Source organism: Eumetopias jubatus, unplaced genomic scaffold, assembly GCF_037043125.1.
Source record: "Eumetopias jubatus isolate StellerSeaLion01/CBP00866 unplaced genomic scaffold, mEumJub1_p1.0 scaffold_4, whole genome shotgun sequence".
NCBI lineage: Eukaryota > Metazoa > Chordata > Mammalia > Carnivora > Otariidae > Eumetopias > Eumetopias jubatus.
In genome coordinates, this window is record NW_028274810.1 from 185,214,213 (window position 1) to 185,238,393 (window position 24,181).

The window sequence follows — 24,181 nt, forward strand, 5'->3', positions numbered from 1 at the left end:
CACACTCTTGAATCCTAGCTAGGCATCTTTGCCAGGTAAGGACCCCAGCCTGAGGCTGCTGATTTTAGGTAGACACTAGCTCCAGATTGAGATGTTTCCCTTATATAATTGGAAGGATTGAAAGAGAATAACTTTTTCTACATAAGTCAGTATCAATTAAAACTATGTCCAAGAAGTACCTAAAATGACCTCGTCACATTGCTGTGCATCTCACTTCATGGAAATCCCTGAATAAGAACATGGCCTTAGGAGTGAGGAAGTGGACCCAAGATCCATTTAGGAGGCTCAAATCATAAAAACAGGGGTCAGATTAGAAAGGCTGCTGATTTCTCATGTCAAGCTCCCTTTCCTTTTTCAGATGTTGGAGTCAACCTAGTTAAAGAAAACTTTTCAGCAAAACAATATAAAAATTGAAAGATATGAAAGAATAATAGTCATAATACACACATATTATATAATATATATAATATTTTTCTGTACCTTATCCACAGAAATGGCCAGGAAACAGTTCTTTTACATAAATACATTGCCATGGTTAAGGATCTAAAAGAAGGTGATAACAATGACTACGGGCCCCAAATTCTTTGACTCAACCTTGATTTTAATCATAGTTAAAACTAAGAATCACAAGCTTCTCACTTGAAAACCTTGACAAATGTGTTTTTAGCAATACAAAAAGGTAGATTGACCATTACTTTTTGTTTAGAGAGGAAAGAAAGGTTGTTTACTATTTACTCATTATTATTAAAAAATAGGTTAAATCTCTATTCTATGTCTGTGGGTCTCTTTCCTTCTTTTAGCTCATTAAAAGGACAAAAAAAATTTAAGATTTTTTATTTATTTGAGAGAGAGCGTGAGTGGGAGGGACAGAAGAGAGAGAGAGAATCTCAAGCAGACTCCACGCTGAGCATGGAGCCCCACTTGGGGCTCCATATCACAACCCTGAGATCATGACCTGAGCTGAAACCAAGAGCTGAACACTCAACTGACTGTGCCACCTGGGTGCCCACCCCAAAAAAAGAATTTCATAAAAATAGGTTTACCATGGGGCACCTGGATGGCTCAGTCTTTTAAGCATCTGCCTTCGGCTCAGGTCATGATCCAGAGGTCCTGAGATCGAGCCCCACGTCCAGCTCTCTGCTTGGTGGGGAGCTTGCTTCTCCCTCTCCACCTGCTTGTGTGCTCTCTCTCTCTCTGTGTCAAATAAATAAAATATTTTAAAAAATTAAAAAATGAAAGGTTCACCTTAATAATTTCAAGGGTCTATAACCTTAAGATTCTGATTGTTATAAGAAACTACATTTTAAGCACATTGGTTGTAGGAAATTGTGTTTGTTTGAAGTTATAAACAACCTTTTTCTCAGGAGATTAATTTTCATAACATAACATAACTTGTCATGATGAACTACAAAGACCTCAAAGATTTTAAGAAGGCCATTAATTACATATAGTACAGCATTTCTTATGAGTTAGGAACACCTAAAAGTATACCTTATAAAAGCTACTACTCAAGTAAAATATATAAATACTTTAGCAAATTAACTTGAATACCCAATGAAAAAATGAAAAAAATCCCAAACTAAAAGAGAACAAAATGGAAAGAGGTGCATAATCTCAATAATCTAAACTGAAATTCATTCAACCCACTTTTCCTTCCTAACAAGGAAATACACTGCAGGAGGCTCTGGATTTCAGCCAGTTGTGTAGGAAATGACAAGGGAGAACTGGATCCTGACCCAGCCCAGGAGCCCAGTATTTATAGTGCTGCTGTGGCCAGAGTATGAAAGGGAGATGGCTGAGCCACACAGAAGGGCCGTGCAGGTGATGCTGCCCTGTGGGGAGGAAGTCTGGTTACTTCCCCTGCAGCACCTGAGCTAGGGCCTGGGGCTGCCCCATTGCAGGGTTTGTTTGTTAGAAGACCAAAGGGCAGAAAGTTGCTACAACAGTGAAAGTGAACCAATTAAGCTCATGTATCTCAAGTCATGCCAGGAAACTGTTTGCAGGAATTAAAAGTCAGTTGCTCAATGAGAGCTAAGTACTTGTCAATTTCTTTCTTTTTTCTTTTAAGATTTTATTTATTTATTTGAGAGAGAGAGTGTGCATGAGCGGGGGGGAGGGGCAGAAGGTGAGGGAGAAACAGACTCCCTGCTGAGCAGGGAGCTCGATGTGGGGCTCGATCCCAGGACCCCGGGATCATGACCCAAGCCGAAAGCAGATGCTCTACCGACTAAGCCATCCAGGTGACCTTTGTCAATTTATTTCTGGAGACGAAATTGAAATGCAGTCCCATCTCTAGATCTAGGTGAAAGGAACTCAGACCCTGGGACTACCCTGTAGGCCCTCCTTTGGGTTCCCCCTCCTCACAATCTAAGCATGAGGAATAGAATTCCTTTCCCAATGTGCCTGCTCCTTTTCAGAGACTTGCACTTCTCTCCCTTGGGTCTACTCTCCAGAGGGTGAACCTGGACATCAGTCTGTGTCCTTAGGCCTGAGGGGTGCCCTAGTGGTGTCCTGTTGCCAGGTCATGGACTTCAGGGTGACAGGGGAAAAGGAGAGGCCCCTCATTCCACCATCACATTCCAGGGGGCATTTGGGTGAGTCCCAGATCTGGAACTTCACACCTGGCCCTCTCCTTCACCGTTTGGAAAGGTCTGAAGATAGGACATACATCATTTAACAGTTTTACCTTGATTTATCACTTTAACTCTTTATATATTTCTACTATTGCCCCTGGCCACACAAAAGTAATGGAAATCATGACAGAGTAAGTTTAATACATTAGGTTTGATAATGAAGGTATGAAAGGAATCCAGAAAAGTGAAATCCAAATAATAAAAAAATTGTGTCAACAGGTCAGACTGATCTGAAATGGAGGCATCTGAGTCCAGTGATCCTCAATCTAGAGAGGAACCCAGAAACAGGTGTGAGCAATTCAGCATCTACCCTGGTCGTTAGTTTGCTAGGACTGAGGTATTAAAATTCCACACACTGGGTGGCAGGAACAAGAGATTTATTTTCTCACAGTCTGGAGGCTGGAAGTCTGAAATCAAGGTGTCGGCAGGGTTGGTTTCTGTCGAGGCCTCTCTCCTTGGCTCGCAGACAGTTGCTTTCTCCCTGTGTCATCACAGGGTCTTCTGTCCATGTGTACCTGTGTCCCAAACTCCTCCTTTTATACAGACCCCAGTCATACTGGATTAGGAAAACCCATATGGCTTCATTTTATTTTAATTACCTCTTCTAAAGACCCTGCCTCCAAATATAGACACATTCTGAGGTATGGAGGGCTAGGACTTCAACGTGAATGGGAGGGAACACAATTCAACCTCTAACACCTAGCTTCAGGAGATTTTATCTTCAGCATATGCAACACCTTCTGTTTTCATTCTCTACTCAACATGAAACTCTGTGATGCAGACTTTTGTCTTCTGGTGTCATTCCTCGGAAGGAAAGAGCACCACGTGCAAATGACAGTTATCAACCCATCATTAAAAAATAATCAACTGATATTTGGGTAACTTTCAGATGGTCTCTTTGAATTTCAATGGGATTCCTAGATCTAAAAGTCCCCAAATAAAATAATACATATATAATATAATAACAAAATAATTCCCCAAACTGCCCTGTGGAAGACAGAACCCTAATCCCACTGCCCCCAGGTTATGTTCGAGGAGAGGGTTTCACACAGACTGTTCTGCAAACACCCCCATCCTGCAAACACCCCAGATGTACCAGGCTGCCCACATGCCCACCCTGCTGGCCAAGCAGATGCCCCCCTGAGCTGGCCAGCCCCTTCCCTTACACTGATTCTTGCCAGTCTGTTATCCCTGGGGCTGTCAACTGCCCTCCCACTCAGAAAATCAGTTGCTGTGAACAGGCCAGAGGGAAGGAAGACAGGAAGGGAAAGCTAGCTCTGTCAATGTGGGCTTAGGAAACACTGGGGTACACTGATCAAGTTGAGGCCCCTCATCCCTGAGGCTGAGCGATAAGGCTGCCTCTGGAGAGAAGAGTGGAAGGGACACCAACATTGGCATCACCAGACCAGTGACAGGTTCAAAACCCACTCTGCTACTTACCAGCCATACAGCTTCAGTTGTGTTCATGTGCATTTATAGCCACGGCTTTATCATCTACAGGCGCGCTCTTCAACACTTTGGCCACTAACCCTGGGTGGTGTTGAGCACTTGAAATGTGGCTAATCCAAAAAGAAAGAAACTCTAACTATAAATACACACCGGATTTCAAAGACAGTACAAAAAGGAAGAATATATGGGGCGTCTGAGTGGCTCAGTCGTTAAGCGTCTGCCTTCGGCTCAGGTCATGATCCCAGGGTCCTGGGCTCAAGCCCTGAGTCAGGCTCCCCGCTCGGCGGGATCCTGCTTCTCCCTCTCCTTCTACTGCTCCCCCTGCTTGTGTTCTCACTCTGTTAAATAAATAAATAAAAATCTTAAAAAAAAGAAGAAGAATATGGAATAGCTCATGAACAATTTTATGCGGATTACCTTTGAAACTATAATATTTTGGAGATACTGGGTAAAAGATATTACTAAAATTAATTTCATCTGTTTCTGTGGCTTTTTTAAAATGTGACTACTAGAAAATTTTAAATCACCTATCTGACTTGTCTTATATTTCTACTGGAGAGCACTGATCTATAACATGAGTTGGATGGCCATCTGTCCTGGTCTGCCCAGAACAGTCTTAAATCATGCCTAGTGTCCTTATGGAATGATCCAGTTTGGCACTTTTCCTGGATTTTTTTTTTTTTAACGAAGTAGTACTAATAGTTGCATTAAAATAAGCTGGAATGAGTTTGCGGATCCGCATGATAATACCTCTGGCTTCTGCCGTGCTCTCGTTTATGGGTAGAGGAGACGCATTTCGCAGGGAACAGAGGCTGACGTGTGGGCAATTCCTGCAATAACTTACGTCTTTTCCTGACCCTTTCCAGAAGCAATTTTACTTGCACCTCCCTTCCAAGGACACATGCAGGCATGGGTAGATTAAATAAGATGCACTCAGAAACAGGCCTATTTACAAATCTTGTGCATTTGGACAGCTGCAGCTTCTCTTTATGTCGGAACACCACCACAGCTGGTGTGGACACACTGTGAATTATATCCGCATCACAACCGAATCCAAGTGCTTCTCTGACCCACAGTTTTCTTAACTTAGTAAGATCAACATTGTTTGATCTTACTGTTTCCAGGCCTCTGCACTCCACCCAGAACGTTTGGTATTTTCATCCCCAAACTAATATCTACCACATGGCAGAATTTACTCTGCCATTGCTAAATGCTTCAACATCTGTGGAGAGTTTTTTCAATTAAAAGTATTCCAGTCCATAGAAAGAAGTCAACGGAAAGTACCAATAATTCCCACTTTATTAACTCCAGATGGAACTTTGAAAAAGACTGCAGGCAATTTTATTTTTAACAATTTTAAATAATAACTATATTGAAAAAAATATTTTCAGAAAAATACCAGCGCCATGGTGTTTAAAAAAGAGATATGTCTTAAAAGTTGATTAAAGTATTTGACTATAAAGCATTACAGTATTTGAATATATAGCAAGAATAATGATTCTGTTATTTTAATGATCAGATAATCAATATAAAGTCATTTAAAATTTTTCTTCAGTATACACAAATATACCCTATTTTCATTTTTTAGAAAGAATAGGTATTTGCAAAATGATTTTTGAATCTAATTATTTTACAGATCTGCCACATAATAAATCAATGTGTTGGTTAATACATTGATAATTCAAAAAAATTTTTTTTTAATTTAAGGACTCTTTTTTATTCTCAGAAGTGTCCCAACTAGGTGGTCTACCATTTGGTCACCCAAGCCTAGAGACATCATTACCCCTCCCCCTGGGGCTGTGTCCCAGGTCTGCAGGCTTCTGTGTGAATCGTTTTGCACATACATCCTTCCAGATGCATCAGTCCTGCCTGTGGCTTACAGGCCTCCTAAAGCTTCCCATGATATTCCTGTTCCCTCCTTTCCATCCTCACCATCTTCAAAAGCCTCGACAATCGGTGGTATTATCACACTCCATTACTGTGTAAAAGTAGCCATTGGCTAAGAACTGAATCATTAGCATATAAAACTTCTCACCCGATGTGCCTGTTTTAAATAACTCTTTTTTGGAGACTTTATGATATAGTATGGAACCAAAGAAAGTGTCCTTTTCTTTGAAATGACTAAATGATCTCAATTTATAATTTTTATTACCTAACAACTGTACCTTTCAAGTTAGGAGAATACTAATTAAATCAGAGACCTAGTGGTATAATTTTTAATCATTACCTACCTAACTCACCAATATATGTTTTAGCGTTAAACAAAATATAAAGATTAATTCATTATGTTTTAAATATGTTAATTATGCTAGTTCACTGTCATTGTAGGAGCAATGATGTACTGTAATTTCATTTTAATGTATTTTGATTTATGATTTTTTTAAATGCTTGTTTTAAGACATTTCTAAATGTAAGCCATTTTCCAAAAAAGAAACTTTATTTTCAAAAACCTATTCGCTAATCAATTCTAATCTTGGAAAAGAAAAAAAAGTAGAAGGGCAGTGGAGGGGAAAACATTAAGAATTCATTCATTATTCCTAGGGTATTTTCAGAAAGTCTAACCCTTTCATTGCTATGTCAGGTGGTTGAAATTAAACTCTCTGATATTAAATAAATAAATAAATAAATAAATAAATAAATAAATAAATAAAATAGGGACGCCTGCGTGGCCCAGTCCGTTAAGCGTCTGCCTTTGACTCAGTCTCCTGGGATCGAGTACCGCATTGGGCTCCTTGCTCAGCTGGGAGTCTGCTTCTCCCACGGCCTGCCGCTCCCCCTGCTTGTGCTCTCTCTCTCTGACAAATAAATAATAATAATAATAATCTTAAAAAAAACAGACATCATCATACTTAAGATGACTTAAGAGTATATAAATGAAAAAGATGACAACATGCTCAGGAAGGTTAAAAGCAAATGTCTTTTATCATTTTGGGTTTAGATTTACATTTTCTAACATGTGGTCTTCCCAGATATTTTATTTCCATACTATTATTTACAATATAAAATAAAGGCTAATAAATCAGTAAAAAAATCTACCCTGCCTCAAACTCTAAAGGTCACAAGTGACTTCAGAGAAAAAGAAGAATCAGCGTGCTTCTTCCCTTTCCTTCAGTTGTGCTTTCTAAGCCTCTGCTCGGAAGCCTCTGCGCAGTGCACTGCCGCATGGCGGGGGGCGCGCGGCATCGAGGTCCCCGCCAGCCGCCAGCAGCCAGCCTTGCCAGGACTAGCCGTCACAGAGTTCCCCTGGCAGTTCTACGCCAGAGGCAGCGGTATCTGGGAAAGTGCAGAATTTCTGGACCTTTCTACAGCTGTATTCTTTCATGAACTGCAGTCACTGCAAGCTAGTGAAGGCGAAGCTCACTGCTGAGGGGAAAACAGAGGTCCTAGTGAAAAATGTAAAGCAATCTGTGATCTGGGAAATGGTGGTTCAAACTTTCAAGAAAAACTGTCTCGGAATGACATCAGCTTCATGGCCGCATGAGTCATCCTTTTTGTACCTCCACCTCCATTTCCAACTAGCCAGACAGCCACCAGGACACCTGAGAGATCCATTCATCTGTGCCGGCGGGCGGGTGGGACCTCGTGGGGGCTGCAGACACAGAGGAATCTGGACGGCAACAGGGGGGCCCCGGCGGCGGCAGCAGCGGTGACAGTGGCAGTGGCCCCAGAGGGGGTGGCCCCAGAGGTGGCAGCGGCAGCAGCAGCAGTGGTAACCCCCCAAAGAAGGTGGAGGGTGAGAACGGTGAGTGGACGGTGCCTGGCACCACAAGCTGCAGCTGGAGGGTCCGGCTGCTCTTCAGTAGCGCCCAGATTTCTGAGCGGAGGCCCCCCACGGCTGGGGAGGGGGAGGAGGAGAGGAGGAAGGCAGCCCGAGAACTCTGGAGGAACACATTTCCTGCTGTCAGCCCGGGGGCTCAGCAAGAGGCCCTCCCAGGACCTCTGGGACTCCCCTGCTTGAGGATCCCCGCACTAGGCGGTGGCACACCCAAAGCCCCAAAGGCTAAGCACATGCCTCCCCCTACTCTGCCAACAGCCTTTCTTTTTTGTTGTTGTTCAAATATTCTTTTTAAAAAATAATTTATCGGTTTTTCTTTTCTTATGCCCGCTCCCAAATACAGAGGCCACACAGTTCAAGTAAGAGAAACTAAAAACTTGTGCTAAAGCGCCACCTGCTGGAAAACAAAAGAAAGGCTTCTAATTGCCAACCTGTTGAACTGTCAGAATCCAAGTGAACAAAACCTGACCTAAATAAGAAAATGCGTTCATTATTTCAAGGGCAGCGGCAGAGACCCGTTTCATCAAACGCCAGGTGTCACAAAAAGAAAATGAAGAAAATTCTTCAGCAACCAAACAAAGACAGGGAATATTGTGAACTAACTCATATTCAACAGCTGTTATGAAAAAATTCAACAAGCTAAAATAAAACTCAGAGAGGCAATTCAGTGAACTCAGGGATAAAATTTATGAACAGGAGTACTTTACCAAAGAGACTGAAATGCTAAAAAAGAACCAAACAGAAACCCTGGAACTAAAGAACTCAATAAACAAGATGAAGAAATGCATTAGAAAGCATTGGAAACAGAGTAGATCAGATGGAAGAGAGAATAAGTAGTCTGGAAGATAAGAATCTAGAAATGATTCAGGTGCAAGAGAGAGAAGAAAGATTTTTAAAAAGTGAAGAAATCCTTTGAAAACTATCAGACTCCATTAGCAGAGTCAACATAAGAATAATGGGTATACCAAATGGAGAAGAGGAGGAGAAAGGATCAGAGAAGTTATTTAAAGAAATAATGGCTGAGACTTTCCCAAACCTGAGGTAGAAACTGGATATCTGTGTCCATAAAGCTAATAGAACACTTTATTACCTCAAGGCAAAAAGACCTTCTCCTAGACATGTTACAATGAAGGTGTGAAAAATCAATGATAAAGAATTTTAAAGGCAGCCAAGGAAAGAAAGAAAGTAACTGACAAAAAAGCTCCCACTAGGCCATCAGCAGATCTTCAGCAGAAACTCTACAGAATAGCAGAGAGTAAAATGACGTATTTAAACTATTGAAAGATAAAAACTGTCCATCAAAAATATTCTGATTAAAAAAAATTTTTTTTTTTAAAGAATGGCTTATCCAGTTAAGTTATCCTTCAGATATGAGGAGAAGTAAAGGCTTTTCTCCAGGCAAATGAAAGCTAAGGGAGTCACCACCACTGGATTTGCCTTACAAGAAATGTTGAAAGGAGCTCTTCAAACTTAAATGGAAAAACAAAAGTGCACAAACTTTAATTAAGGTGATAAATAGGCAGTCAAACTTTTAAAACTGTAACTGTATTAGAATAGAGTGTTAATTGTAGCATAAAGGTTAAAGGAAAAGAGCATTACAAATAACTATAGCAACTACAATTTGGTAACAAAATTACAGCATAAAAAGATAATTTATGACATTAAAAATATAAAAAGAAATGAAAAGGATGAAACTTTATAAGTGAATGAAGATAAGTGCCTGTCAGCAGAAAAGGGACTATTTTATTTATGAGATGTTTTACACAAAACCTCATGCAAACCACAGAACAAAAACCTAGAGCAGAAACAGAAACATAAAAAAGGGAGACTGAGAAAATCATGGAAAACCACCAACTCACAAAGGTAGAAAGAGAAGAAAAAAGAAACAATGGAGATACAAAATAACTAGAAGGCAGTAGTAAGTCCTTACATACCAATAATCATCCTAAATGTAAGGGGATTAAATTTACCAATAAAAAGGCACAGAGTGGCTGGATGGGTAAAAAAAGCAAGATCCATCTATATGCTACCTACAGGAGACTCATTTCACCCCTAAAGACACACATAGGTTCAAAGTGAAGGGATGGAAGACAATATTCCATGCAAACAGAAAACAAAAGAAGGCAGGCATAGCCATGCTTATATCAGACAAAATAGGCTTCAAGCCAAAAAATGTAACAAGAGACAAAGAAAGTCACCATATAATGATAAAAGGATCAATACATCAAGAAGATATAACAATTGTAAATATGTACCTTCCCAGAATCTGAGCACGGAAATACATTAAGCAAATGGTAACAGATCTTAAGGGAGAAGTAGACAACAAGACAATAATAGTAGAAGATTTCAATACCCCACTATCAGCAGGGATAGACCATCCAGATGGGAAGTCCACAAGGAAATATTGGACTTGAACCATGCCTTAGAACAAATGAACTTAACAGGCACATACAGAACATCCATCCAACAGCAGCAGAACACACATTCTTCTTACAAGCACACAGAACATTCTCCAGAATAGATCATATGATGGGACACAAAATAAATTTTAGCAAATTTAAGATTAAAATCCAATATGTAACTGTATCAAAGTAAAATGTTGTACACCTTAAATTTACATGTTTATTTTAAAAATGAAAAAAAAACTGCCTTACCCTGCTTTTAACCTAAAATACAGTAACATTGTTTTTTGCTAGTTTATTTAAGTACCATAAATTATGCTAAAGTTGTTGAAAGTGAACTGAGTCAATGAATTGATATGAATTGGTATAAATATATTATGTATTACTATTCATTATTGCATATTTTATTACAAACAGAAGAAGACTGTATCTTAGATTTGAATCCTGGCTCTGCTACTTACAAATTGCATGATCTGAGGCAACTCCTATATCCATAAAGAGTTACAGATTATGCCTGGTTACATATAAAGGAAACCTGAAATGATTGGCTTAAACAAGATGGACATGTATTTCTATCACACATAAACTCCCACAGTCATTTGGGATCCTGAAACTTTCTCTTTCTGCTCTTTCATTTTCAAGTTCTAAGTCCAGTGGCTTTTACCTAAGACTACCTCATAATCCAATATAGTGCCCAGAGCTCCATCCATCACTTTTGTAGTCCAGGAGGCAGAAGAATGAGGGTCAGAAGCCCAACCAAGTTAGGTTCCTTTAACGTACTTGCCAGAATTCCCACACAACACTTACAATTACACCCAGGAAATAGAATGTAGTCTCATGGTTTCACCTAGCTTTAAGAAAGGGTAGAAATTTAAGCCTTTAACTAGGTACACTGATAGTCGCAAATGTAGTAAGAATTACACTCCTTAGGAAGAAGACAAGAACTGATTTTGGGAAGCAACTATCTCTAACATTATATTAATGTTAATATATGTTAATATATTAATAATGTAAATATATTAATATTATATATATTAATATAAAATGGGGTAAATAATGCCTAACCAAATGGTGGGAATCCAGTTCAGGTCTGACGGCCTGAGAACCAGGAGCATCGAGGTAAGGAGAAGATTGAAGTACGGCTCCAGTAGAGTTCATTCGACCTCTCTCCACCTTTTTGCTCTATTCAAGCTCTATTCAAGTGGGTTGAAGGATGCTCACCCACATGGGGGAAGACAATCTGCTTTACTGACTTCACTGATTCAAATGCTAATCTCTTCCAGAAACACCTTCACAGAAACACCCCAAAATAGTGTTAGAACAGATATCTGGGCATCCTGTGGCCCAGTTGAATTGATGCATAAAATTAACCATCATTCCTGCGGAAGCAGCTTGCCTTCCAGAACACGAATCAAGTAAAGCCTTCCTTTACTTAAGATGCATAACAAGCTCACTTAGGGTAGTTTCCACATGAGGGGAGGCCTATTTTCCTTAAGATACAACTCAGCTACCTCTTGTTGCCACAAGACCCAAAGCTGGTGTCATGTATCAGCATCTCCAGGGGGAGCACAAAATCTGACTGCAGGAAATAGTTTGTGCACCAAAGTAATTGCAAGTTTTTGCTAATTTATGTTGTCAGAAAGCTGAGGAATCTGTATAAGAATGGATTCTCATGATGTTATATCAAGGAAGATGTATTAAAACACCACATAGAACCAGAATTGTTGAAATGGGTGCACCTGCCGGAAATTCTGGATTTAATGTGCTAGCTCATGCTGTTGTAGATAGCTCTGACAGTTTATTGGGTTTTTGTTGTTGTTGTTGTTGTTGTTGTTTGTTGTTTCATTTTAGCATAGTTGATACATGATGTTATATTAGTTTCAGGCATACAACATAGTGATTCAACAACCATATGTGTATTGCTATGCTCACCATAAGTTTATTTGGTTGGTTGGTTGGTTGGTTGAACCCTGAACTTAATGGAAGCTTAGAGAAACTATATCACTCCATGACCTGTATACCCATCCACCCACTACATCCCCGAGAGGAACCAGAGGACCTTCCCTCCATTAAGACATTGAAAAATGCATTAGGGAGGGGGGCACCAACATCTTTGCAAAGCTCTGTGGTGACTGCCTTCTGTACACCAGATATCAAGGAAGGAAAAGCCACCATTGAGGTGGACTCCCCAGTTTCAAAGGGTGTAAGTGACAGTGTACTAGAATGGCAGAGTTCAACTGGCAGTCCAAAGACAAAGAAGGTACACTAACCATAATGGGAAAGGGATGAAGTAGTCATGAAAATGTTTTGACCCATTGGCATCTTTGGCAGTAGCTAATTGACCATGGTGTCCCTACAGTGCAAGAGGGAGACAGCTTACTAAAATGTTACTTGATCTCTGTAACAGGGAAGTTTCCAGACCTGTGGCCAGAATCTGGATTTAAGACACCACAATGGAGGGTCATCAACTTTTATCTAGGTTCCATTCACAAAACCAGAGTGCCTTGACTAAAGTATAGGCAGATCCCCTTGAAGAAGGGACCCTGCAGCACAAATACAAGTGTATAAATGAGTCCTTTTTTATACTTTCCCAAAAGTATCTGTGGCCATTTAATGAAGTTACTCTATCCTGGAGAAAAGGGGAAATACCTAGATCTTTGGGGAATTACTAGGCATTGGTTCCAAAGTGACATTATTTCCTGGGCACCCAAAAAAACCATTATGGAATTCCACTGAAAGTAGGGGTCTATAGTAGTGAGATGATAAATGAAGTTCGGGCCAAAGTTTGAATCATGGTGGACCAATGGATTCATGAACCAAACTTATGGGTATTTTCCTATTTTGCAGAATGTATGATTAGAATAGACATTCTGACTTTTGAAACAAGGTCCATTATGATAAGAAAGACAAAGTAGAAGCCCCTAAAACTTCCTCTCCCTATCAGTATACAAACCAATGACAATACACTTGCAGGGGATTTGCAGAGATTTGTACCATTATCAAAGACTTGTACAATGTACGGTACATGCCTACATCTAATTTGCCTCTTTTTCCTATGCAAAGGATGAAAAAGGTGTTCCAAGAATGACTTTGGATTGTCATAAACATAATCAGATGATGGCTTTAACTGTAGCTGCTCTTCCTCACTGCTATCTTTACTAAAGCAAATTACATAGCCCTGGATACACAAGTATTGATTTGTCAAGTGCTCCTTCCTCTACACTAGTTAATAAGGACCACCAGAAGTGGTTTGCTTTTTCCTGGTAGGACCAAGAGAAGATCTTCTCAGTCACATTTCAGGGGCTCATCAACTTTCTTGCTGTCTCCCATAACACGTTTCACATAGAGATTGATCATCTTGATATTCTACAAAATATCACACAGGGCCACAGTATTGATGATTTTGTGATAATTTACTGAATGAACAGACACAAGCAGTATTTTGAATACCTTAGTAAGATAACATGTGAACTAGAATATAGGAGATACACTCCATGAAAATTTAGGACCCTAGCATTTCAGTGATGTTCTGGCACCCAGTGATCTAAAAGCATGTCACTTTCATAAAACAAGAATGGCAAGATATTGCATCTTGCATGGTTACCACTGAAATAGAAGCATAATGCCTGGTAGGCCTTTTGGATTTTGGATTTTTGTGGGTAGTTTGTAGTAGCATTTGAGTATGCTATTCTGACTCACTTATCAAGTGAACCAGATGCCTGTCAGTTTTAAGGTGGGAATCAGAGCAAGAGAAGATTCTGCAGCAAGTTCAGGCTATAGTGCAAGGTGCTCTCCTACTTGGGCCTATCACCAAGGAGATAAAATGATACTTGCATCATCTGCGGATGTACAGAGCCTCTGGAAAATACAAATAGGGAAGGCATTGCTCAGATCTCTAATGTTTCATAGTAAATTAAAGTCTTCTGCAAATAACAATTTTCTTTTGGAGAAATAGCTTCTGGTTTCTTCCTAAGCCCTAATGAAAGCTGAATATCTAATGATGCTTCATCAAGTGACCATAAGAACTAAGCGGCCTGTCATGAATCAGTGATATCTGACCCAACAAACCATGAGATTGGATATGGATAGCCACAATTTATTATCAGGTGGAAAAGGATTGAAGATCTTGCTTGACATTTTAAGTCATAAAGATACAAGTTATAGGGCCAGATAGATAAGACAACTTTCATCAACTGCATTACCTCCTTCCCTTCAAATGATACCTGGAGCCTCAGGGTGGGGGGCGTTCTTTACGACCTGTTGAATGAGAACGGGGGAAACTTGGGCCTGGTTTGCAGATACTGTTACTGAATATGCTGGCTCCAACTGAAAGTGAATGTTTACACAATTATGGGCCCACTCAAGAACTGTCTTGCAGAAGAGTAGTAAAAAGAAATCTTTCCAGTGGAAAATGGGCTTATGTCTATGGAATTAACTAATATCATCATAGATACCATCACCTAGATCGGTTGGACTAATATAAAAAGAAAAGAGCCTAATGATGACACAGTTTTAGTGCCAACTGGGAGAAAACAACCCTGAAAGCATGGGCTCGTAGCTTACAGAATACAGTAAATGCTTTGAATCCATGACCAATAAATGATGCAGTCCCTCCCATAAAATATATACTAGCTCAGGAATCAAGGGGGGTGAAAACGGCAATGGCCCTTCTCACTTTTATACTTAGTAACTCACTCATAAAATTTTCATTTCCCATTCCTGAAACTTTGAGCTCTGCTAGTTTGAAGGTCTTGCTTCACAGAATTCTTTCACCAGACCATGATAATAATTCTATTGAAACAGAAGTTGTGACCACTATTTGGCCTCTTGGAATCCTCATACCACTGAAACTAACAGACAAAGAATGGAGTTATTCTCCCAGTTGTTTGATCCTAGATTCTGGGGAAAGTTTATTCTCCTTCATGAGGCAAGCAAAGTGGATTATGTCTGGAAAATGGGATTCACTCAGGGCTCTTCGTACTTCCACATCCAGTAAGAAAAAATTACAGGAAAACTCAAGCAACAACAACAATGCAGAACCACTAATAATTCAGGGAATTTAGCAATGAAGTTTTGGGTCATTCCACTGGGTAAAAAATCCCAACTTGCTCAGTTCCTGTAAAGGAAACATAGACTGAGCTGTGGAAGAGGGAAGTTATAGGACAGTGACAGCTATTGTCTTTCTTACTTATGAATATATATTAAGTAATTTATTTTTTCTTTTTATAAATTTTTTTTATTTATTTGTTTGTTTATTGAGAGAGAGAGAGTGAGTGGGAAAGAGAAGCTGAAGCAGACTCCATGCTAAGTGCAGAGTCTGATGCAGGGCTTGATCCCTCAACTGCAAGATCATGACCTGAGCCAAAAACAAGAGTCAGATGCTTAGCAGACTGAGCCACCCCGGTGCCCCATTTTAACTAATTTCTTAAATCTTCTCCCTTCCCTTAATTTGATACACAATCTGTTGGTAATGGTTAGCGTTCCAACTTGGTGTGTAGATAACAGAGTATTCAGATAGATCTGTGACTGAATTTAAAGAGTAATAACAGCACCTGGAAATACATAGCATCACTGTTGGCACCTTGTGTATCCCTGCTCTGGGGAAAGAGTGAGAAACTCTTTGTACAAAAGATAACTGCAGCTCATTAGGAAGATGTATGGAGTTGTTTTGGATGTAGTGTGGAAGTTCAAACATGTATGAAAAGGCAATTATAAATTGACTGTATCAATGATTAAATGTACTTTCTCAGCTTTGAACCCATCCTTCTAAATTTTGTTGGGACTCTGCAGACCACATTTATATTTTGCCCACAGCCTCCATGTTAGGCTCCACCAATCAGGGCACAAAAGGGTGGCCAGAGTTTGAAGAAAGATGAAGGGACACACCATTTCCTGTTTCTTGTTTGTTCCAGCTTCTGCTTCCTGTCATTGTCCCCAAGGCAATGGTTCCTAACTCTGGTTGTGGCAGTTTGTTCCAACAGCAGCACTTGATTCACAGACCCAAACTCATCATGTCTCTTCAGAGATGCCAGCCCTAATTGGTCCTGCCTCTTTGGAGGTCTGGGTCCAGCCCCCTCGAGGCTTCCATGAGCTCAGAGACACCAGGATGGTCAGGCAGCCTCCCTACCTCAAGGCCTCCTCAGTTCTTTAGGGTTCCTTCTCCTAGTGTGTAAGTTCTAATAATCCCACCCACTTCCCTTTGTTCCCACAGCCCAAGAAGTGGTAACTGCTTCCTGAAAATCAGAGTGTCCACCTTTCTTAATTTTCAGTTCATCGATACTAGTTAGCAATTGTTATGTAAATTCTGTTAAAATAACTGGTATGGTTTCTGTTTCCTGACTGTCCCTTGACCTAGTGGACAAAATGACTTCGAACTTGGGGGATTTGAGCACAAAACCTGGGTGCACAACACGTGAGCTAAAAAACTCGGTAAAGACATCAGTCCAAGTGCTGTTACAGAACCTGGGCTGGATCGCCCGATGAAAGAACCAAGCAGCACTTGGAGATCTTGGAGGATAGGAGGTTTATTTAACACTGGTTGGCTCAGAGGAGAGTGATCTCCAAAGATCTGAGCCCCGAGCACAAACAAAAGGGGTAATTTATACACTTCTACTTCTGCATACTGGGCACTCTTGGCACGTGCGCAAAGTGGGGCAGGGAGAGGAACCTGGATTGGTGCACGCAGGAAGCAGAGCAGAGCAAAGAACTCGGAAGAGCCCCGGGGCAAGGACTGGGACTCTCTTGCTGGCTCAGTCGGCCATCTTAGGACACAGATTTCCCTTATCAGTGTTAGTTCCCATAACTATAAAAATGAGAGAGTAGTATTGCTAAAACTGTGAGGATTAAGTGATAAAATTCAAGTAGAACAGGTTTATTCATGAAAATTACAGCACAGATGTACAGGAACAAAACAAATTTTCTATTATAGAACTTAGTTTAGCTCTGAAACACCCATTTCCATGTGGAAATAACTTAATCTTGCCAGCAAACATGATTACTTCTGAGTTAACCCCATCACTTTCAGATTCACCCCAGTTATGTTCCCTTTTCAAAGAGTCTTTCTTCCTGTCCTCTTTCATGGTCTGACTGGTTAGCTCCTGTACTCTCAGGAAACTTAGGTGAAACATGGCACCAGTCCAGCACATCACATCCTATCCTCATGAGCTCCTCAGAGGCTTTCCATCTGCCTTGTCTTCAGTGTATGATTCTGCCCTTGGTCCCCGCTGTGGAGTTCTGACTAGTTCACCCCATCTGGTTGATGCTCAGCCAATTGGGCCACCTGGCCCCCCCCAACCCCTGCACACATGTGCCACCCAACACCCTTCAATTTTGGTTCTGCTTCTTGGGGTCTCCCAAGCTTGCTAGGCCCTCTGCAACCTGGCCTATGGCTCTGGATGGTCAGAGGGCATGAGATGAGCCCATTGCCTCTTCATCCCCCAACATCCCAGGGGTGTCTGTCCCTCCCTCCTCAAGTCCTCCTCCTGGAAGGACCTCAAAGACACTGTGGCTTTGTAGAAAGAGAATAGGCAGAAACTAATAGAAAGGATTTATTTTCACTGCAAAACACATTGCACTATTTGAATTTTCTACCATAAGTGGGTTGTCTCTATTTTATTTTTAAAATGGTACAGAGATTATCTGGGCAGTAGATTATGAATCATTTTTGCTTTCTTATAATATTTTCTTCTAAAAATGAATAAATACTTGATTAATGTGGGGAGGGGCACATTAAAAACTTTCCACAGCATTTGCAGATCCTAAAGGGTCTGGTGACATGTCCTGCATCCCATTCTGCAGTGACTCATCTCAGCCACTGGCCCAGATGAAGCTAGGCAGCCTCAGCACCAGGAAAAACAGACACCCATTTTGGGAAGAGCAGGGCAATTCTCTGCTTCAGTAATTGTGGCTTTTAGTCACACGAGAAATATTGCAGGTTTGTGCTAGATGAGGCTTGCTTCCCATTTATTATACATTATTCTGTGAAGCATTACTCATTATTCCACATTTGTGTGAAAGATAATGTCGTTAGTAGGCAAGAAGCAGAATGTGGCTAGGGAGTTTACCAAGAAGAATTGATTCAAAACCATGCTAACTGATTATGATCCTTATTGGAGCAGGGACAGAAAAAGAACTGGTTATGTATTAGCAAAAATCAAATTGTGATTTAAAGGCAGTAATTTAGTTAACCGAATGTATGCAAGTGATTAAAATGCAATATTGCTGTGATTATAATGCAATCAGCAAATTATTAAACTGCAATCAAAATGTAAACAAGTCCTATGTGTCTGCCAGAAGTCTCCTCGTCTCATTATTTTAACTCAATCTGTAAACTAGTTTTTAGTAAATAGACTCTTTCATATTTCTCAGCTGTCACGTTTCATTTTTTTTCTTTTAATTTGTTAAGTGAAAGAAAATATCAGAGGGACATTTTTGAAGAACGTAGTATATCTTTCCAAAAATAATTTTTAAAAGTATACAAATCAGAGTTTTTCAGTATTATTGTACAAAATTTGATTTGCTAAAAGAAAAAAATTAAACATCTTGTTTTCTTGTTTATAACACAAAAATTAAGCAACATGTTAATGAATGATAAGCTTAACACTACTTTTATGATTGGTAGATTAGTTTACAAAATAAGTTTTAAAAGGTCGCACTACATATGTAAATGTACTCAACACTAGCAGTGGATGTGATTACACTTTTTAAAATGTTTTAATGCAGGTGATTATTCAATGTTAAAATTATACCATTTTCAAAATGTAACGATCAAAACAGTGCATTTATTTAAATCACACATGTTGACCACATCCCTAGCTTTCTTTGCTCTGCCTACATTCTTTAAAATATCTTCCTGGTTTTCTGATCATAAATCATACAAAAAAGAAACAATCTCGCAAATATTTCACCCATCTTACCACAGTATGCGCCCCTAAAAGAAAACCTAAAATATTTTTCACGAATAATATCCTAATTTTTATTTTAATTAACATTATAGTACCCATTTTTTTTAAGATTTTATCTATTTATTTGACAGAGAGAGAGAGCAGCAGAGGGAGAAGGAGAAGCAGACTCCCTGCTGAGCAGGGAGCCCCATGTGGGACTCGATCCCAGGACCGCGGGACCATGACCTGAGCCGAAGGCAGACGCTTGACCGACTGAGCCACCCAGGCCCCCAGTACCTATTGTTTAATATAAATTATCATCTCCAGACTTCTTCAGATTCCTATCATGTAAGCCTCAAAGAAGTTTTGTCCCTCATTGGGAAACTCCTGCTAGAAATTCTGACTGTACTTATAATGTTGTAATATAGGTGGGTTGGACTGCCTTCAAGGGTTGAGACACAAAGAGCTATTTCATTTAAGCAAAATAGAGTGTTTCAGAACTGTTTTCTTAGACTAGGGTGAGTCCCAGTGGCAATTATGGTATTTGAGGCTTTGATTCCAGACAGACTACATTGTCTGTCTCTGGAACTGGAACAGCTTAGAGGCATCTTAAAATTGACCTGGTTGTTAAAGGAATTTTAATTTTTTCTTTCTATATCTTCTTTTTTAAAATAACAATGTACCAAGTTAAAACAAACAAAAGTAAAATACAGTCTTTTTTGATTGCAATCTTTAAACACTGAAGAGTTAAATACAAAATCAATGTATAAATATATTAGGTATTCATTTTTTTTCTTTTTCCAAACAAAAAAAAATTTATGAATCTACTTTTTCCATATGTTTGCCTTTTAATTTGCAATACAATTCTGTGATTTACTGATTCATTGTAAAATTATTAAACATTTGAGTTGTTCCTAGTTGTTATTAATACCTTATAAAACTATACAAATAATGTTTTTCTCACCTTTGAAATAAGTAAACAAAATTAATTGGTGGTGCAATCCATAAAACCAAAAAAAATTAAATCATAACATTAACGAGAGAACTCTTTGAATTTTAAGAACATATTATGTATAAAACAGTAAATGTGCTGGACAATATTCTAAGTGACTTACACATATTCACTTCTAATCCTTCAAACAATCTCACAGAGGTGAGATCATTTGTAGTCATTAATACGGTTACATTTTTACAGATAAAGAAACTGAAGCATGGAAAAGTAAAGCAACATGTCCAAGGTCACACAGATAACATATGAAAGAGCTGAAATTCCAGTTCGGGCTATCTGGTGTCAACATACACACTCTCAACCATTACACTACACTGCCTCTCTAATGACTACAAAAATATAGGATCCAAAAGTAAGAAAGACGAGATTTGGATAGTGGACTGAAAACAGAATTGTAGTAGACACACAGAAAAGAAGGAAGAGAAGAAGGGAGAGAAGTAGGGAGGGTGGGAGAAAAAGGAAAAGGAAGGAAGAGCGGAAACGCAAACCCGTAACGGTGCTAGAAAAGAAGAACTAGGCACCAGTGGAAGAGAACGGGTGAGGAATTCCTAGACACTGGGGCCATGATAGTGAATGGGACAGTGGACCAGTTGAGAAGCTTGAAACCTGGAACATGTCCTAGGAAGACAGTGAAGTAACTGCCTTTGGAAGATTCCAAAGGGGAATAAATATCGGCAAAAAAGGGAAGTCTATCTCAAGAAACTCTGGACCACCATAACAATCATAAAAGAGAAAGAAAAAAGAAGCTTCTACCCAGAATGGGAATACCACCCAGCCAAGTAAAGATGCCTTGACTTGGTTCTTCGGGATCCTTGTCCTGCCTCACTGTGTCACGTCCATGATCCCCTAATATGAACCTGCCATCTACCCCCTTGCCCACCTTACTGACCTGCCTGGAGTCAGCTCTCTCACTCAAGGGAAAAGCCAGTGGAAATATGGACTTGCAAATTGCAGAGAAACTCACACCAGCAACCTGCAGGGGCAGGAGGAGAATCTCCAGACGGAACAATTGATCCTTAAAAGTCCATAGTGATGCAGGTAGCAGAAAAAAACTTAGAAAAAAAAATAATTAAAAAGTTATTAAGTGGATCTGAGAGAATAATGTACAAAAAAGAACAGATTTCATGGGGAAAAGAACGGAAACAATAGACTATCATTTGGGGTAATGGAACTGTTCCATATTTTCACTTTACTTATAGTTACACGACTGTGTGCTTTAGTTAAAACTCATGGAACTGTATACTAAAAGGGGCAAATATTACCCTATGCAAATTATATTTAATAAACATGACCTTAAAAGAGTTCTAATGTGATTGCAAAAGGTTTTTTACATTAAGACTCCTAAGGGGGAAAAAAATAGCATAAGTAAATTAGTAATCTAAAAGACAAAGTAAAAGGGCAAAGTCAGAACTTCCCCAAGAACACAAAATAAAAAGACAAGAACAAATCACAAAGTCCAATATGCTTTTAGTAGGGGAGCTCCATAAAGATTTTAAAGAAAGAGAGAGAGAGAGACAGAGAAAAGGGAAGGGAAAAAGTAAAAAAAAAAAAAAAAATATATTTCTCCCAGCTAAAGAGAGGCACAAGTCCTTGAGTTCACATGCCTAGTCCAAGACCAAACAGGATAATAAATCAAAGACCATGACTTATATGCATCCTGATGAAATAAAAGAACTCAAAAGACAAGACTTCTAATAGCTGTAGTTAGGTTAGAAGATGGGGGAACAAGGATCGGTCTGGCATCAGAATTCTAATTGGCAATTAGGTTGCTATTAAATAATGAATTATCTTCAAAATTCTGAGGGGAAAGAAATGGCTAGGTTTCTCCCCTGGGAAGGTACTGTGTTTCTTTTCCCATACTCCATTAGCCAGTCACTATACCCAGCTCACTTCTCCTTGGGAGAGAAGTATCAAAGAATGCAGGGACAAATGTTAAAATGTTTCTTCTGCAAGGTTCAGGCTAGACCTTCAGCTCTTCTTCAGGTACAACCAGTATGTACCAGCTCAGCCTGTGCTTATGCCAAGACCGCAGCATGCATTCTCTTCTCTTCTTCATACTTCCAATCAGAGGCCACTTCACAGCCCTCTATGAACTCACACATACCACCTTGAATCTTCTGACCACCGTCACTTTTCTTATTAGCATTAGCTGACCTTATATTGTAATTAACCTATTGTAAGTTATTTCCCCACCACCACCACAATGTAAATTCCACGAGAAAGGGGTTTTGTTTATGTCTTTCACTGTTTTATAGGGTGTCTCCATGGAACCTGAAAAATGTTTGCTGAATGAAGAAACAAATATTAATATTGTTTGGAACCAAAGGACTCTGATTGTAATTTATATTTATGTTAAATAATGTTTCTTGTCTTTTTAAAACCTAAGCCTAAGGGAAAGATAAGGCAACACATACTTCCTTTTCCTCTCTGTCCTTTCTCAGTCATCAGTAACCCAAGGCAGATAACCATGATGGAATGTGCCAGTATCAAGAAGCAAATGGAAACAGTTGATTTTGTTTTCTGTGGTGTTTCTACTCTTCTCATAAGAATGAAGTGCATATGCATGCAATAAACCATGAAACGCAAATTGTGTAACTTCAGTGATTATGCATATGAGTTCAATGGTTTTATATCTGCATTTAAAACTGGCATTGCACCATATAAAGACAAAGGGCGAAAATCATTCTTAGTAATTAAAAATTTTGGGAGCAGAAAATTTATTTGAAGAAATAATGGCTGAAAATGTTCATAACTTGGGGAAGGAAACAAACATTTGGCTCTAGGAAGCACAGGGAGTTCCAAAGTGGGAAAAGTTATAAATGCCTACCAAAGGAAACAAGAAGAATCTCAAATAAATAACCTAACTTTACACCTCAAGGAACTAAAAAAAGAACAAATGAAGCCCAAAGTTAGTGGAAGGCAGAAAATAACAAAATCAGGCGCGTATCAGTCTCCTGGCGGCACCCGCTGGCCTGCATCAAAGCTTTGTTTGATCAGTTTGTCCTTTGGAGGAGCAATTGGGCTGATGTTTTTTGATGCTTGGATGTGCCCTTCCAACATACAACCAATACTGGCCTCTCTTTGCTCTGCTTTTTTTTTTTACATCCTCTCACCTATTCCATACTGCATAGTGAGAAGATGAGTGGATGATACCGATGCTATGAGTAACGCTTGTAAGGAACTTGCCATATTGCTTACAACAGGCATTGTTGTCTCAGCTTTTGGGCTCCCTCTTGTATTTGCCAGAGCACATCTGATTGAGGGGGAGCTTGTGCACTTGTTCTCACGGGAAGCACAGTCATCTCTGCAACTATACTGGGCTTTTTCTTGGTCTTTGGAAGCAATGATGACTTCAGCTGGCAGCAGCAGTGACAGGAATAACTGAACTACCGTCAAGTGGACTTCTCATCGTTTGTTGGCCATCCACGCACACAGGAGCTGGGGCAGGGAAGCTGAGTGGCACAGCAAGCCTCCTGGGTATTCTAGGTGCTCCCGTCTCACTTTTATTGTAAGCATACTATTTGCACAGACTTGCTGAAAGATTCAAAGTGTTTTCTCTTTTGGAAAAACTTGACTGATTTCACACTTACCTCTAGCATGCTCTTGTGGTGTCCAGCTGAATTTAAATATTTATGTGTCCCTGTTTAGCTATTTTTTAAATCAGTATACAATGTTAAGCATTTTTAAATGTAATAACCATTTGCATTGGTTAGAAATTAGATTTCTGCTGGCTATTACTGGGCTAAAGGACATCTTTTGTCTTAAAATTATTTAACCTCTGTTGCAAAATGTTCAAAAAGCTTTCAATCAGTCAGGATGACATCACTCCCAATTTTATGCAAACATGCAGACCGTTGGCATACCTTATAGACCGTATACTCAGCACAAACATAGCTGCATTTATACCTCAGAAGGGCCAAGTATCAATGCTCGTGCCCTCCATAAGGGTTGCTGGTTTTGCTGCCAGGAAGCAGGTGTTTTGTGAAATGAAAATTATTTTATGAAATTGCTGTAAAGGAGTACTTTTCTTC

The 24,181-nt window shown here is 39.6% G+C and overlaps 1 pseudogene; it reads left to right on the plus strand.

Annotated features, from left to right (window-relative positions):
* Positions 1-7,244: 7,244 nt before the first annotated feature.
* LOC114220908 (leptin receptor overlapping transcript-like 1 pseudogene) lies at positions 7,245-23,522 on the plus strand (annotated as a pseudogene).
* Positions 23,523-24,181: the final 659 nt, after the last annotated feature.